The sequence below is a fragment of the Protopterus annectens genome, chromosome 10.part0, assembly GCF_019279795.1.
Source record: "Protopterus annectens isolate FY-2018-M chromosome 10.part0, PAN1.0, whole genome shotgun sequence".
Classification (NCBI taxonomy): Eukaryota; Metazoa; Chordata; order Ceratodontiformes; family Protopteridae; genus Protopterus; species Protopterus annectens.
Genome location: NC_056744.1, coordinates 1,688,073,621 through 1,688,088,437, shown reverse-complemented (window position 1 = coordinate 1,688,088,437; position 14,817 = coordinate 1,688,073,621).

The window sequence follows — 14,817 nt, the reverse complement described above, 5'->3', positions numbered from 1 at the left end:
CTACATCAAAACTTGCAATCAGGTTCTGTTTCTGTATATAACTTATACATACACTGTCTACATCAAAACTAGCAATGAGGTTCTGTTTCTGAACATAACTTATACATACACTGTCTACATCAAAACTAGCAATGAGGTTCTGTTTCTGTACATAACTTATACATACACTGTCTACATCAAAACTAGCAATGAGGTTCTGTTTCTGTATATAACTTATTAACTTATACATACACTGTCTACATCAAAACTAGCAATGAGGTTCTGTTTCTGTATATAACTTATTAACTTATACATACAATGTCTACATCAAAACTAGCAATGAGGTTCTGTTTCTGTACATAACTTATTAACTTATACATACACTGTCTACTTCAAAACTAGCAATGCGGTTCTGTTTCTGTATATAAGTTATACATACACTGTCTACATCAAAACTAGCAATGAGGTTCTGTTTCTGTATATAACTTATACATACACTGTCTACATCAAAACTAGCAATGAGGTTCTGTTTCTGTATATAACTTATACATACACTGTCTACATCAAAACTAGCAATGAGGTTCTGTTTCTGTATATAAGTTATACATACACTGTCTACAGCAAAACTAGCAATGAGGTTCTGTTTCTGTATATAACTTATACATACACTGTCTACATCAAAACTAGCAATGAGGCTCTGTTTCTCCAGAGGAAACAATACCAACTCTTTGATCCAGCATACCTCTTTCTCTTCCTACAAAAGACATGACCTACAGCATGTACTATTACGTTAAATTAGAATAAAAATGAAAATACAAATAATCACAGAAATATATTCCATACTGTTCCTGTCAGACATATAAAAAAATAGCATGTCCCGTGACCCCAACCTCAAAAGATTGCACTTTCAGTGTACCTCGTTTATACTACAGTAATTTGTTGTCTCAGCTACATACATGCTTCCCACATGGCAACATTGTATGACAAATTAAAAAAAAAGGTGTAACAATTTCCTCTGGAATAAATGCATAACTTCAGGATTTTAACAGCCTCCCCACCAATTAGTCCAGTGAGAATTATTGGAACTAACTGCAATCCAAAAGAAATAACTTTCAAATGCACAGATGAAGCAATCATAAGCTCAATGCTAACGCACATAAAGGAAATGAACTACCTGTACCTGAACTACCTGTAGCATCTGAATAATTCCTCTGTCAAACATGCAAACTACAAGGCAAATACAAAATAATATCAGGTCATTTCCATGCACCTTACTCCCCCCCCACAGTATACAGTCAACTCATCAGTATGCTTTTTGCTGCTGCATTCTACGACGGTTACCCATAAAAACGTAACTCAGTCCCTTCACAAGCAATCAAAAATTCAAATGTCCCTTATTATTTAGCTTTGTAAATCTTCAGTGACTGCAGAAAATAAAAACTTTTATGATGAAAAGACCAACCATATGAGGCAAAATCAGGAAATTCGGCAACTTTCTAAACTTTTTAAGATATGTCTGCCAAATGTTTGGAGATCATCACAATCTTAAAATAAGACAGAAAAAATAAACCAAAAGTACAGTAGAGCAGCACCAAAGTTATACAGAACAACTCTGAGATCGTCCTGTTTTTCACTCATGCTAGTTCAGAGCAGCACCAAAGTTATACAGAACAACTCCGAGATCGTCCTGTTTTTCACTCATGCTAGTTCTCCACTTTCTAGTTGCAAAGAGCCACAGAGCACTATAGCTGCACGGGGTCTCTTCTGCTGAAAGTCGTCAGGTGGGAAGAATGAAAAAAAGACCACTGCTCTCCTTAATACAAAGTTCTGCAGGAACACGGAGAGGCATCTGCATCCACAGCAAGAATAATAGAAAAAAATTCATTTTTTTAATGTTCAGTACTGCGATTGTTACAGTTAGTTGCTAGTTGTTAAAATAAAACAGCAAATAGCCATTGAGTAATGATCGCAGAAGAGAACATTAAAAAACTAAATCCAATGCTCAAAAAAAGACAACTTATTGGTATCGTACACAGAGTACTTTATACATTTAAACCAGAAATGCACACAGCTTATAAGCAAGAGTTGTTCACACCTGATTTAAAGAAAAGTAAAATAATCACTGCAAAACACTGGATTCACAATCTGCAGGAACAAGAAGGTGAGTAATCTGACAAGAAAATAGATGCATCCAGCAATCGGAGAGAGAAGAATAGATCCCTCATTTACATAGCATCCTGTTTTATCCACATGCAAAGGATGAAATGAAATGATCTGCATAATTAGGGTATGTCTCCAGGTTGAAAGGAGTAGAGGTGGGTGGTCCTTGAGTATTCTTTCAGCAGCAACAGAAATAAAAAAAACAAAGGTCATTATTACTGAGCTGTTCTGGTGCCCATAGAGTCTAAACAGTACTGTGAGAGTGTTACATGGCAGGAAGATGTCTCCCAGTACCAGAGCTGCAGACATGGGGAAGACAGAAATGGTAAGAATGTGATACTCCTTAGCAGTGCGAATATTCCATAGTGCTAGAGTCAAAGGTTAGGGGAGGTTGTGTACCACTGGTCTAAACAGTGCTGTGACAGTGTTACATGGCAGGAAGATGGCTCCCAGTACTGGAGCTGCAGACATGGGGAAGACAGAAACGGTAAGAATGTGATACTCCTTAGCAGTGCGAATATTCCATAGTGCTAGAGTCAAAGGTTAGGGGAGGTTGTGTACCACTGGTCTAAACAGTGCTGTGAGAGTGTTACCTGGCAGGAAGATGGCTCCCAGTACCAGAGCTGCAGACATGGGGAAGACAGAAATAGTAAGAATGTGATACTCCTTAGCAGTGCGAATATTCCATAGTGCTAGAATCAAAGGTTAGGGGAGGTTGTGTACCACTGGTCTAAACAGTGCTGTGACAGTGTTACATGGCAGGAAGATGGCTCCCAGTACCGGAGCTGCAGACATGGGGAAGACAGAAACAGTAAGAATGTGATACTCCTAAGCAGCTGGAATATTCTATAGTCAAAGGATAGGGGAGAAAGAGATTTTGGAACTGAGGAAACATGCAGAAGGGCATAGTGGTCCTTTAAGCACAGCTAATGCCCATAAACATTAAGGTGTCTGTAAAATATCCCAACCAACATCCAGACAAAACAGTGAAAAGGTCACACAGTTTTTACTGAGTAGTTTGTCTCTGTGACCTTTTTTTACACTTCGACTTGAATGTTAGTTAGTTGGGGTATCATAAAATGCAACGGATTTGCTGCTCTGAGCATAACTCATTTAGGAATCTGGAAACTTTTCTTAACCTACATAATCTTGAAGATACTAGACATGTTAAAGAATATCTGTGTCTTGCCAGTATGTGTATAAAATGGGAAGAAAGGGGATATGGATGAACATTTTTTTCTAAATTTCTTTATACTAATGTAGGTAGATTGTCAAAATTTGCAGAGCTGTTAAAAGTGAGCTACCTAAACAATATAAAAGGGTTCCTAGAATGGGGCAAGTATTATAAAGGCTGTTTCTCATATCCCTGTATTATACAGCCAGTTTTCTCACACTGTAGCATTATTAGCCCTCCTCAAAGACGTTCCACTTTACAAGAGATATAAACAATCTGTAAAGTTTTTTTTCAAAGCTTTATACAGAAAAATCTAACCTTTTAGAAAAGCTGCTATAATACAGTCAAGAGATAATGACAACCATTACAGCGCCTTTTACTTCAGAAAATATGTTAATTCATGCTAGTGCATTGTATGAACTTTTAAGTCAATGCCAATATTTAATGTGTCTGTAATTCTGAAACTCTGAAGACAACATGTTGACAGGTATACTGCAAACCCATTCTATCAGATATAGATTACAATCTTGAAGGCTGTCACTCAATACATTTCATTAGAATTCTCAGGTACAAACTGTCAGTCAAACATGAAGGTAAAACTACATTCCTCTGTGAGGATAAAGCCCCCTGCATACCCCATGAGTGGGGCTGTGCCTCCAGTAACCCCAAATTATTATGATCAACTCAGAGGTTGCTGTATCTTAAGTGAAAATTGTTTAATCAACCCCCTAAGCCACTGAGATGTTTCAGATCTCCAATTTCTGTACTCTCAAATTTTTTGCACTGAAGTCATGAGATCTGCTATAATGGCCCCTGACTTCATCTTCCTGACCTGGTATAGTGAAACAAGTTTACTAGGATATTGGCTTACTACATACAAAGTCCCCAAAGTATGATTTTTTTATATACTTTAAGAACACTACACTCATATATTTTTGTCATGTTCTGTTATCTGTGGATGTTAAAGTTTCCATTTCACACATGGAAAAATGGAAGTTATGTGGATTTTCTTAGCTATGGCTAGAAATGTATGGTCACTAGCAATTCATCTTGCCAAAACTACATCTGTCTAACCTAGACTCACAGAAAATGTGTACTGTTTGATCTGCTGACATATGGATCCAAAACACTGATGACTCTCACATGAAGCTGCTTTTGTTAGATATCATTTCTCATGTCCTTCTCTCATGCCCAGTTTACCCCACACTGAAATGAAATAAGTCCAAAGGAATTAATGCTCTACACCTCTTAAAAATTCAAATGAAAAATAAAAATAAAATAAAATGCTGTCACTTGTCCTCTGTCTTCTCTCAAGACAAGTTCATATTCCCATTCCTTCCTACTGTCTCCTGGTGTTCAATTCCTGTTGCTTCTCTACATATTCGGCTGATGTGCTACTGAATTTCAGATGTCTCATTTTATAAACACCAAACAGGATGCATTCTGAATCATGTCAAGGAAAGTATCTCCAGTCAGTCAGGAAACAATGTGGCAGTGGTTGTAGGTGCAGGGATTAGGAGCTGAAACAGACCCTGACATGTTCATCTCAAAATGTGGCTAAAACTTAAAAAGAAGCAGGTAAAATGAAACATCTAATGACAATCCAACAGGATGAAGCATTGCAAGATGGACAGAAGGTATCTTTACAAGGAAGATAAAATGAGACATACTCCCACAAACCAAGATCAGCGTGAAAAAAACAAAATAAACACCAAACAGGATGCGTTCCAAACCAGCGAGTCACTCTGTATTACAACGTTATGGAGTACAGTAACCAAACTGCAATCCAAAATACACTTTATTTAAGCTCAGTTCACAGGCTTTTCATCGGTTACAGGCTGACTTCATCAGAATAAACGGAAATCAGTTTGAAAACCAACCACGTTTTAAATACATCATAAAAATCACATGGTTCCCGAAATTATCCGAAACCACCTGTCCCCGTACTTACACATTCACTATGTTCTAAAAAACAATATTTGACCTTAGTTACACCTGGCGTTTAGACTGTTTTTAAACTATTATACATATTAATGTATTTAATAAAACTTTTAAAACGACCTTAAATGCATTAAACCAAAATCACATTATGTAAATACATATATGTCAAACAAAACAATGTTTGAAGACCCTTCAAAAGGAGGTATCATATATAACATTGAAAAGCAAAAAATAAAAGCTCAGTTTGGACCTATTACAATAAAAATACTGATGTTGGACACTCCAAGTAGACTCACCCGATTCGACGGCCAACAAACCTCTTAGCACCTGTATTAGTTTATAAAAAATCACCAAAACTTTTGTTTATACAAAACATTACTTCTATATAGAACTCTTGAGAATTTATCCCACCACATAATTATCCAGCATGAAAACCACACAGAAATACGTGCATGGGAAAGTAGCCTGTAAAAGCTGGTAACATACAATGACTAAAATTCGCTCTTAGAAGGGCATGCTTTGAGCCGCAAAATTCAAGCTAAAGTCTTACTCCTAACCTAACTTGAACGTATTAGATTATTAAAACACTCTACTGTATTATACAAAAAATAAGGAATAAAGAAACGGAATACTAGTGTGTGTCGAATAAAACACTGGAGTGAATCTACAACGCCCATAAATCCAATCTTATTGATCTTGATGGAACCTGAACAGGAAAGTTGTTCAAAAATACTGCTTACTGTCATATAGGTAGGACCAATATGATGGCTAAACTAAAATCAGAGTTGTCAGCAGATATAGTACTCTGGAAGGGCCATAATAGGCACTAAATGGTTATCTGTTTATATAGACAACATGCCATTGATGCCAGGTGTTTGGCAAGCATCCAACCTTAATTGCCATAACAACTCTCTGTATTCCAAGAGGAGGGATGTAGGTCCTCCTCTAACATCAGATTTAACCTGGTCTATAATAAAAAACAGGAAGCCATGGTTAGGATTCTCCATGGTATGCTTTGCCAGGGCGTTCTCCATCTTGCCCTTCCTTATATCATATAGATGTTCATATATGCATTCATGCAGTTTCCTGTCAGTTTTCCCGACATAGAAAGCTGGACAACATGAACACTGAGCCATATATACCACTTGTGTGCTTCGACAATTGAACCTTCCCCTTAAGCTATATACTAGATCCCTTATTGCTATTGCATATCTAGATCCTGTCTTGATATAACTACAGTATCGGCACATATTGCACTTGAACATGCCATCCCTGGTGCTAGGGGTTGTCAACTTTTTCTCTAAGATACTCTTGAGGTTAGAGCCCCTTTTATACACTATTCTTGGTGGATCAGCCAATAATCTACTGGTAGAAACATCCTGTAATACCAGGTTCCAATTTTTCAATATAATGTAAAATAATTCCTTAGCGTCCATACTGTACGTAAGTATAAAACTGTTGGGCATTGGGGCTACTTTGGCACTATGCATTACAATATTGTCCTGCATGGAGTGTTCTTGATTCAGAATTGGTGAATAAACCCCAGTAGCCCTCTTGTTTTGTACCTCCCTTACAAGATTGTTGATAAGATCTATTGGATAATCCCTATTTGAAAAGAGGTTGGCCATGAAAGTGCATTCCTCCAGGAAATCAGTCTCGAGTCACCATGCGGGCAGCTCTGACCAGTTGTCCTTTAATAATTGACCTTTTCTTGAGAGAATGGATGACACCTATTGAAGTGAACATAGCTATTAGAAAAGGACTCCTTTCTATAAATCTTGGCTATGAAACATCTTTTCTCTTTGTCTTTCATGAGGTTAACATCCAGGTAGGCTACCCGATCTAGAGTGAAACTGTGAGTGAACCTGAGGAAATCTCTAGATGTATTAAACAAATCTACTAACGTGCTGGCTATCTCAACATTACCCTTCAGGATGATAAAAATATCATCCAAAAATCGGGTGTACAAGGAGACTCTGTCCACAAATAGGGGGTTGGGTAGTGTTAGCTATGTTCACTTCAATAGTTGTCATCCATTCTCTCAAAAAAGGTCAATTATTAAAGGACAACTGGTCAGGGCTGCCCACATGGTGACTTGAAACTGTGATTTCCTGGAGGAATGCACTTTCATAGCCAACCTCTTTTCAAATAGGGGTTATCCAATAGATCTTATCAACAATCTTGTAAGGGAGGTACAAAACAAGAGGGCTACTGGGGTTTATCCACCAATTCTGAATCAAGAACACTCCGTGCAGGACTATATTGTAATGCATAGTGCCAAAGTAGCCCCAATGCCCAACAGTTTTATACTTGCGTACAGTATGGACGCTAAGGAATTATTTTCCATTATATTGAAAAATTGGAACCTGGTATTACAGGATGATTCTACCAGTAGATTATTGGCTGATCCACCAAGAATAGTGTATAAAGGGGGCTCTAACCTCAAGAGTATCTTAGAGAAAAAAATTGACAACCCCTAGCACCAGGGATGGCATGTTCAAGTGCAATATGTGCCGGTACTGTAGTTATATCAAGACAGGATATAGATATGCAATAAGGGATCCAGTATATAGCATAAGGGGAAGGTTCAATTGACGAAGCACACAAGTGGTATATATGGCTCAGTGTTCATGTTGTCCAGCTTTCTATGTTGGGAAAACTGACAGGAAACTGCATGAACGCATATATGAACATCTATATGCTATAAGGAAGGGCAAGATGGAGAACGCCCTGGCAAAGCATACCGTGGAGAATCCTAACCACAGCTTTCTGTTTTTTATTATAGACCAGGTTAAATCTGATGTTAGAGGAAGACCTACATCCCTCATCTTGGAATACAGAGAGTTGTTGTGGCAATTAAGGCTGGATGCTTGCCATACACCTGGCATCAATGGCATGTTGTCTATATCGTGCCTTTTAAAATTAAAGAGGTTAAACAGATAACCATTTAGTGCCTATTATGGCCCTTCCAGAGTACTATACAACTGCCGACAACTCTGATTTTAGTTTAGCCATCATATCGGTCCAACCTATATGACAGTAAGCAGTATTTTTTAACAACTTTCCTGTTCAGGTTCCATCAAGATCAATAAGATTGGATTTATGGGCGTTGCAGATTCACTCCAGTGTTTTATTCGACACACACTAGTATTCAGTTTCTTTATTCCTTATTTTTTGTATAATACAGTAGAGCGTTTTAATAATCTAATACGTTCAAGTTAGGTTAGGAGTAAGACTTTAGCTTGAATTTTGCGGCTCAAAGCACGCCCTTCTAAGAGCGAATTTTAGTCATTGTATGTTACCAGCTTTTACAGGCTACTTTCCCATGCACGTATTTCTGTGTGGTTTTCATGCTGAATAATTATGTGATGTGATAACTTCTCAAGAGTTCTATATAGAAGTAATGTTTTGCATAAACAAAAGTTTTGGTGATTTCTTTATAAACTAATACAGGTGCTAAGAGGTTTGTTGGCCGTCAATCCGGGTGAGTCTACTTGGAGTGTCCAACATCAGTATTTTTATTGTAATAGGTCCAAACTGAGCTGTTATTTTTTGCTTTTTAATGTTATATATGATACCTCCTTTTGAAGGGTCTTCAAACATTATTTTGTTTGACATATATGTATGTACATAATATGCGATTTTGGTTTAATGCATTTTAAGGTCGTTTTAAAAGTTTTATTAAATACATTAATATGTATAATATTTTAAAAAACAGTCTAAACGCCAGGTGTAACTAAGGTCAAATATTGTTTTTTAGAACATAGTGAATGTGTAAGTACGGGGACAAATGGTTTCGGATAATTTTGAGAACCATGTGATTTTTATGATGTATTTAAAGCATGTGATTGGTTTTGAAACTGATTTCCGTTTATTCTGAAGAAGTCGGCATGTAACCGACAAAAAGCCTGTGAACTGAGCTTAAATAAAGTGTTGTATTTTGGATTGCTGTTTGGTTATCGTACTCAATAACCCTGTAATACAGAGTGACTCGTTGGTTCAGATTATAACCCACAAAACCAATGCTGGCATCCTGTGATGAGCTGGAACTTCAACAAAACAATCCTAAATATACATTACATATTGCATAACTACTGCTCCATGTCAGGTCACTCTTTCCCTGCTGATTCAACATTTCTTCAGTTTGGATTTTCAAACTCTCTATTCATTATTTTTCTTATAATACTACATTAGTCACTTTCCCCGGATGATCAAATATTTCTTTATCTAGGTGTTATTTTGCTCTGATCTGTTCCATCAATGATCTTAAATTTTTATCTACAACATTTACACGTTTTCATAGAGCAAAAATAATCTTTGTTTCTTTCATACTCCTGGCTACAGAACATTTAAGTGAAAATGTGGATTTGTTGCATAAATGTAGGAGTACCTAATCTGCTTTTTATCTTCAAATATCCCTTTTATCATCTCTATTACTGTATTTGTGCAGCTTGTTGTTATACAAACTCCCTCTTTAAAGAACTTATGTGACTGTTTACAAAGCCTGTTTTAATTTATAACCCTAGGATAAACCACAAAACAAGGGTCAATACAGATCAGGATTCTGCTCTGGTTAAACAAATACAGAAACTAACAAAAATCCTTGGACAATCCTTGTTGTGGAGTTTGGGTTTCATCTGCGGTGGGGGATGGGACTGTGTGTAGCATGGCCTAATCTTACTTACCCAATGTTTCCATCTTCAGAGGATTTTACACTGTTTTTTTTTTTTTCAAATTCTGGCCCCAGTGCCCATGCCAGGACTGGGCACTTTCTTGTTATCCTGGGACCTATACACTCAATCTTCCTTTTTATTTCTGATGTTTCTTAAATGATATTTAATGCAAATAATGTATATATCAGTATCATCTTGCAAGATTTTATAAACAAGCACACACAAGGTGGATGCTCATCATGGTTTGAGGATGAATTCAGTTCCAGCAATCTTTTTCTGCATATTGATTTAATCTCTCAGTATGTATCCTTTATTTTTAACTTCCCCATATGTACAATAATGTAGCCAATTCAGAAAGTTGTGTGTGTGTATTTTACTTACTGGGGTACTGCACTGATCAGTATTAACCAATTTCACAGTCACCCCAAGTAAAATACAAATCATTTAACACAAAAAGGCAGAAGTAAGTAGTAACAAAGTTGTTTAGATTAGTTACATAGAAAACAACACACACACACATATATATATATATATATATATATATAGCCAGCATTAAGCATAGGCCAACTAGGCAGGTGCTCAGGGCACCACTCTAGCAGGTATGCTTTTCCACTAATCTGGATGGTGTAGGTAGACCAGGATGGTGGGCACAGGGTGGCTTTGGGGTGTTGCAGAAACCTTTTGCCTAGGGTAGCAGTAGACCAAAGGCTGGTCCTGCATATATGGAGTGACAGACACAAACACATTATAGTAAACAAGCAGAGTATAACGTAAAATATTACATTAAAGTGGACCAACCTTCCACAATTCTGTGACAACAAAAGAGAAGTGGAAAGGAGAGAGGGATAGTGTGATTAAAGCTTATGAAATTAGTTTTGCTTCAGTCTTTATGTTTGCACAAAGTGCTCCTCTTAGCACTACATTGTACCAAGAATGGACTCCTTGTATCCTTCACATGAAGTTACCTGTACTGGCAGTACATTCAAGTATGACTGAATTTTTTATCCCTGTTCTTACTGCACATGTATCTCAGCCTGCGGAAACTAAAAATAGAAACAAAGGCCCTTTGAAAGGTAGGCACATCCAACTAAAAATCTAGACATCTTATTAGCATCATATCTGAATACCAATACACACAGTAAATTTCTAGAAGGTCCATACCTCCTTCAAGCTGAGGGATATATAATCATGCAATGCAATGGTTCACAGGTATCATTCCATGAGGATGGAACAGTTTTCTTCTTTTCCTAACCTCAGTTTTTTGAGTCAGTCAGTTATGCCAAGTCTGTAAATTAGAAGAGGAACAGTATACTGATTTATATATTGAACTTTATTCTTAGATGTGCAAACAGTTTTCAATATTAATTTTAAATAAGATAAAAAATAATCCTTAGTAAGCTTTTTTTCTTATTTTCTCTAGCTGCACTGTTGACTCGATCTATTCACATATATTTATATACTCCCCTTAAGTTCTTATATATCACACTCTTCTCTCAGGGTGACATTTTCCTGATGTTTGAGCTTTCCTGCTATAAATGTTGTTTGCATGTCAAGACCTAATGTCATTCGTATATCATCTGAAAAAGTTTTAACATAAACAATGTTCTTTCAGTTGCTTGTCTGGCACACTATACTATGGCTCTGTTTAGTAATAGACAATTCTTTGTTCAATATTATTTTCCTTCATCACCTTTCTGTTCTACTGCCAGAACTGATTTTACAATGACTGCAAACTCTATCTGCATCAACTCTGGTGTATTACATATATATTGTCAGAAGCCAAGTTATTTGTCTGTAGCCGTTTGCTGCTTTCCAGGTTCACTTTCAAGGAGGAGTACATTTTATTGTTTCATACAGTTAACCATACTGGTGCCAATTCTGGGTGTACATGTAAGGTAAGCATTTTTTTCCTAAAGGCTAGATCACAGTGCAAAGATGGTAGCATTTTTAGACAGAGGTTTGGTGCTGTATCTGGACCTGAGGTTTTCTAATTAGGAACTTTTCTTAATTTTGGCTCAGTTTCTCTGTCCGTTACTTCATTCCATTTCATATCCTCTGTTTTATGCACTTCTTACTGTTTCTTTCACCTTTTCTATCCATTCAGTATATTTGTTACATTCAGCAGGATCTTCATAAATACTTCCTCAAAATGTATTGATTTATTTTTTTGTGATGGTGCTGCTACTGCTGTGTTCTTTCTCAATTCCTCTGTGAAACGTGCATGGATATATTTAGTTTATTTCTGTAGATGGTATTAGATGACACTGGATTGGTTTATATGATCAATTCCATATTCTATATTCTTCTAATAGTGATACATCTTGCTTTATTCACTTTATAGTTGTCTCTATTCAGTGATTCCATAGTGTCATTCTAATATATTAATATATATTTTTTAATATTTCTACTGCATCAAGTAGTTCTTCTTGGGAAGATCCTCTTTCCTCTGTGCCTCCTGCTGAACAATTTAACATGGAATTTCAACCAAGGACCCTGAAAAAGGTTCTAAAATTTTACTTGTGGTGTGTTTTTTCCGTAAGTGTCCTGTTCTTTCTGTTGTACTGTTTTCAAAAGAGTTACTGCCTTAGCACAGGTTCATAGGTAGGTATTAGGCTATTGGCCCAAGGGCCTAAGTAAGCCTAGCCAACAAAGTTCCCTGGCTTATGCCAACCCAAGAACATTAATTTCCTGTGCCACTGTCGCACAGAGCCACAGAAGTGAACCCCAGGGTGTATTTCCTATTTCCCATCCATTCCTCAAGATTTTTCTTCAAGAGTGTTAATGAGGAACTTTGCTTGACATAGATGGGTAGCTTGTTCCAGAGTATGGGAAGTCTCTTGGACAGGAATCTATCCCTCCAGCAAGTCCTGTTTATTGTGGTGACAAGGTTTAGATCCCTAGAGCATGTAGCTCAGAGGGATTGGGATTTCTTTAGGTGTAGCATGTCCAACAGCTCTGGGTTTGACATACCTTTATATGTTAGGCAGAGATCACCTCGGAGTAGGCGATATGCTACAGAGTAAAGCTAGAGTTTTTGAGATGATCAGTGTAGGGCATCTGTTTGAGGGCAGTAATTCTCTTTGTGAGGTACTTCTGTGGCTTTTCCAGCTGCTGCAGATGTCTTGTGAGGTACATTCCAAAAGGGGCGTCGTACACTATAATGGGTCTGAGTGTCGGGAAGAGGGGAACAATGACCTATTTTTTCCTGGATGAGAACCATTTTGTGATGAGGTGTGCCATATAGAAGGATTTCCTGACTACTGTGACAATGTGATTATCAAAGGAGAGACTACTGCCCACCTGGGTCCCAAGGTCTCTTATCACACATTCGGTGTTAAGAAGACTGCCACCTATGTGGTAGTTCATGAGTTCAGAGGTTTTACCAAAGGGGATAATAATGCACTTTTTGGTACTGAGCTTGAAGCCATGGCTCTGACACCAGGCATCTGTCTCAGTGAGGCCTTTCTGTAGGATGTCCACATCATTTGGGGACTCGACTATAGCTCCTAGTTTGCAGTCATCTGCAAACTTCATTAGCCAGAGGCCTTCTGTGTAATCCTGTACTTCAGAGAAGTAGATACCAAACAGGAGAGGTCCCAGGACTGAACCCTGTGGTACTCCACTTGTCACTGGTTTGAAGTCAGATTTGGAGTCTGCAACTTTTACAGTGTGGGTTCTGTCAGTGAGCCATTTGGCAACCCATCTTGTGACATAGGGATTTATACCTAGTTTAGTGAGTTTAGCTATAATTCCAGAATGGGGGATGGTGTTGAAAGCCTTGGCGAGGTCAAGATAGGCTGTGTGAACCACCTTACCCTCATCTACGGCTTTGGTGACTACCTCAAAGAAGTCAACCTGACTCAGGAGGCAAGATCTGCCTTTCACAATCCTGAACTGAGTGGGGTCCAGAGTTTGGAGGTTACAAATGTCTTTGTCTATGAATTGCATGATGATACGTTCCATGGCCTTGCAGACCAGGCTCATCAGGCTTAGGGTGATAGTTCCCAGGATCAGTGGTGGCTCCCCCTTTGTGGAGTGGAATAACTGTTGCTGTGCACCATTCAGTGGGCACAAAGCCTGACGTGAGGCTATGATTGAACATGGTGCTTAGGTGGGGAGCCAGTTCATTCTAAAGTTCATGTAAAACGCAGCCTGGGATGTTGTCCAGTCCCATGGATGCTGTGTTTTTGGCTTTAGAGTGTGCTGCTTTTACCTGTGAAGTTGTGATTACAGGGACTCTGCATTCTTCCTGTATAGATATGGGCCCTTTAGGGGGTGAGAGGGGATAAAGTTAGCACTGACCCTATCTGCCAGGATGTTGGCAATATCAATTGATTCTGTAATTTTTGTGCCATTGTGCTGTAACTCAGAGCAGATCTGGGTGTTACCATTGAGATTCTTGACATAGCTATAGAATGCTTTGTGGTTGTCCTTAGAATCAGTGGTAATCTTGTTTTCATAGCTAGGTTTGTAGGATCTTATAAGGGATCTCAGCTTTTTGCTGAGGCTGAGAGGCAGCTCCTCCACTCATGGGATTTTACTCTCTTTTGCAACAATTTCTTCCTTCTGTTGTAGAGTCTGTTTATGGCAGGGGGCCACCAGATTGGCTTCCTTTTTTTGGAGGATAATGTCTTGGTTTTGTTTGGGATAGCACGATCCATGCACTCGTGCAAGTGCTTATAGAGTGCATCTGTGTAGGATTCAGCAGTCATAACTATATTGTCCATCTGCATGGGTGTCATGACATTCACCACTTCTGTCTTAAGAAGCATGAAGTTGGATTTGGAGAAAATTTTTACCGTGGTTTCCTTAATGGGGGGTGGGGGTGGGATGTGGATATCTAGAGTGATTAGCTTATGGTCGGATCTGACCAAACAGGAGTTGACTTCA